General features: G+C 32.6%; 1 long non-coding RNA gene across 1 annotated transcript; it reads left to right on the top strand.

Annotated features, from left to right (window-relative positions):
• Window positions 1-912: 912 nt before the first annotated feature.
• On the top strand, window positions 913-2,110 carry LOC149182845 (uncharacterized). Its single transcript, XR_016257640.1, has 3 exons — window positions 913-1,349; window positions 1,544-1,667; window positions 2,001-2,110. It is a non-coding gene; the product is annotated as an uncharacterized LOC149182845 (long non-coding RNA).
• The last annotated feature ends 1,968 nt before the right edge of the window (window positions 2,111-4,078 follow it).

Raw genomic sequence — 4,078 nt, 5'->3', positions numbered from 1 at the left:
CTCGTTTTACCAGTTAATATAAAAATTTTAAAAATTATTATTTAAATTTTAAAATAGTCATTGAGATAAGAACCGAGAGTGTGGAGGCAATGTGCAATATGTTTGTGCTCAAGTTGAAATGTTTGTGCTCAAGTTGAAGTGTTTGTGCTCAACTTGGAGTTGACAGGTGCCTCTCTTAAAATAAAATAAAATATTCTTTAAATAAAAAAAAAAAAAAAATTACACATTGTATTTTGCACTATGAAATAAATTTCCACCAAAAAAAATTCAATCACTCTCTACTCATATTAAATCCATGCTTAAAATAGATGTATACTAATATATTAACAAGCCGCATGAAACTCATTAATATATTTTTTATTTTTTAAATACTCACTTCGCAAAAGTAAACTTATTAATAGAAGTTTCTAAACCTTCTGTCTAATAGATCTATACTAATATATTAACAAGCCACATGAAATTCATTAATATATTTTTTATTTTATAAATACTCATAGTCGGAAGGTAAACTCATTATTAGAAGTCTCTAAACCTTCTGTCTACTCGACTCTTTAATAAGTGTAAATCATATTTTTTTTTTTAATTACAAAATACTCCGACCCATATAATTTCCGGTCAAAGTAAAACACCAACACTGGAGTACTGGGAATAAAAAAGTTGAAAGGTAAACTCATTAATAAAAGTCTTTAAACCTTCTGTATACTCACTCTTTAATAACTGTAAAATAAGTGGAAGTCATATTTTTTTTTTTTAACTACAAAATACTACGACCCATATAATTTCCAGTCAAAGTAAAACACCAACGTTGGACTACTTGGAATAAAAAGGTTTTAGCTAATGCTCCATTTTTTTCATAAATAATGCAATTAGTAAATAGTAGCGGCGTTCGACCCGACGACCGAGGAACAATGATGTAGGAATATTCCACACCAATCAAATGTAACTGTTGAGGGAGTGGGAGGAATATTTCTGAACGAGATGATAATCACCGTCGGATTATAGAGTGGGAGCGTAACGAGTATGGAAAGAATTATGGCTTTCTAAAGATAGAAAAGCTGGGCTAAAAAGCTATCTTCTGTCTTTATAAATCCTTTGCCTACCCTCCCCGCGGACATAATTCAAATCTGTGTGTTCATATTTCGCTGTTTTGGTGTGAAGGAGATAGACAGAACGAAAGTTTAGAGGTCTTTAATGCCTACCGAGTAGCGATAGATTGGCTGCAGGCCTGAATTCGTTTGTGGAGGTCTGTAATGCCTCTTGAAAATCGATGATCAGATACAGAATTGTTGCTTTCATGGACGCCTGGCCTGTAGGTTCTTCGCAGGCTTCATTTACAACTTATTTTACAAGTAATGCTGAATTCTTTTTTTTTTTTAACTCGATACTGATACTCTTTATTCTTCCAATAAATTTATTTAGCAGTTTTTGTTCTGTTCTGTTTGTATCGATAATTTTTTATTTCAACATTTATTCTCTGCTCTGTTCTGTTTGTATCAATAATTTTCTATTTTAACAATGTCATTTATTCTGTTCTGCATGTTAGACTACTTTTGAAGTCTAAGGTGGTTCAAATTGGGATTTAATGGAGAATGATGGATGGATTGAAAAATAATTAATGCTTTCTTGGATGCACATCCTCTGTGTTCATTCACCGCCAATTTTTACAGGTATTTGTGTATTTGTGATTTATTGCTTTTGTTTCCATTCAATGAATTGTGATATGATCTTTAATACCTGCTAAATATGTATGATCAGTTATAGTAACAGGAATTATGGCTTTCATGGATGCACAGCTAAGTTTCTTGGAAGATTTATTCACAACTTATTTTAGAAGTATTTCTGAGTTTTTTCTTTCTTAGGTTAATAGATAATAATATACATCATTTTTCTAACAAGTTTAGGTAGCGGTCTTTATTCTTTTCAGTTTCAATAATTTATTTATTCTTTCTCTGCTTTCTATTTCCCATGTCAGACTAATTACAGATTTGTCCTTAATGCAGTATTAAAAAATGGATAGGAGGAATTAATGTTTTATTGGATGCGCACCATGCGGATTCATTGGAGCCTAGGAGGAATTAATGTTTTATTGGATGCGCACCCTGCGGATTCATTGGAGCCTTCATTCACTACCAACCAATTTTTACAGGTACTTGCGAATTCTCGGTCATGTTAGGCACTTAATTACAGTGATGTAATTTAATTTTGCAAGATAAATGCAAATTTATGTAACAATGAGGAGTATGTTCTGTTCTCTTCTGTATCGATAAATGTTAGGTTCGGTTTTGTTATCTGTGTTGAGCATTGCTTTCGTATGCCTTATGTCCGACTAATTTTGGTAAATGTAGTCCTGCCATACCAAAACTAGGGCTCGGTTTTCTTAATTTTTAAAGAACCAAAACTAACCAGAATATATGCGTCGTGACTAGAAACTCCGAGGCCCTAAAACTTATGGCATTACTGGGACTGTAAACATAGGATATACACATCCAAAGTCCAATCCATTAGTTAATGAAAACAATGAATAATCCATTGGTTAATGAAAACAGAGCATCCGGCTTACCGCAATCGTAGGTCACGACCGGTGTGCCCGGCACCACAGGCCACGTCCACGGTGCCCGGTCTAGTCCAAAGGCCACGATCAAAGCGTCCGGCACACGCTTTTGCTGGCGGGCATTTTTGTCGAGCGTCCTAACACCGTCACGTATCGACGATAACCATAGGTCACGACTAAAGCGTCAGACACGTGGTTTTGCCTTTGGTGGATAAGATTTAGGCACCCTAACACCGTAACATATGGAATGACCATAAGATCAAATTCTAATCTATGAACTTGGGTTATAAGAGTTGATGTTTTGGTTGTCATAGCTAACTTCAATTTCTATTGGTGCACTTGGTGTCACGCTAGTTTTTCATAGGTTGCATTTACATTATAATTTTGTTGTAGAACTTTCACTTAATAGGAGTGTTTTTTCACAACTGGATTAAACTAGGGTTTAATTTTTTAAATTTTGGATTAAATTTCGAAGTATTTAATTTTTAATTTTAATTTTTTCTAGTATTGTAAGTGTAGAAAACATTTTTGAATTTTTTCAATGTTCTTTTTGTATGGGTAGAAAAGTTATGTTTTAGATGAAAAATTTATTGTTGTAAGGTTGGTTTTTCATATGGTAAGTTTAAGCTATAATTTTGTTGTAAAACCTTTACTTATTAGGAGTTTTTCATTCACATCTTGATTAAATTAGGATTTAATTTTTTATTAACTTTTTCACATTTTAAATATTTTAAATTTGATAAACCTTTCATTATTCTTGTTGTATGTCTAAAAAAACATTTTTGAATTTGAGAAAGTTTTCAGTATTCTTGTTGTATGTGTGGAAAACTCCACATGTAAACTTCTAAATTTCATTAATTTTTCTACTTCAATGCATTGTTTTATATGCGTGTGTGTTCGGTGATGTTGAGATCATAGGTCAAGCATAACCCTAATATTGGATAGAAGAATAATTTACACAATTGTGGGATGCTTTTGCTAGGATTGTGTGAGTCTAAACACCTCACGAGATAGTTTTTATTCCCCACAATTGCCTCCAACCCTTAACCCCTCCCCATGAGATTTGAACTTAAGAAAAACATATATCTATGATTGCTTTAAAGAAACTTCACAATTATCTACACATGCAAATGTGTTGCACTGTGAAGTTTCTTTAAAGCAATAAGATATTGTATCATCATTAAGTTGATCCATGGGAATAATATTTTATTCAATAATTGCTTCTCTTGCGATATTTGTTGGAATAAATGCTTACACTAATGTAATAAGTCACATTTTATAAGTGACAAATTAGTTTGTGAGTTGTTATAGGTGGTTGGAATATTCTCTCAACCTCTCCTCCTAAATTAGGAATAACTTAGATCTGATAACAAGCTAAAAACTCTATATAGAAGAGTTATAGCAAAATTTGATATAATTTTTTCTGTGTGATTATGAAATATTAATTTGGTATCAAAGAGAGCTTGGGCCTCACTCCCTCATGGGAGTCCATCTGGTGTGTTGTTTGTGCTATTTGTATTAATGGTT

Source organism: Pinus tabuliformis, chromosome 3_2 (assembly GCF_031772625.1).
Source record: "Pinus tabuliformis cultivar Carrire ecotype Pingquan chromosome 3_2, CPIR1, whole genome shotgun sequence".
Taxonomy (NCBI): domain Eukaryota; kingdom Viridiplantae; phylum Streptophyta; class Pinopsida; order Pinales; family Pinaceae; genus Pinus; species Pinus tabuliformis.
This window is presented reverse-complemented; position numbering and strand designations above follow the sequence as displayed.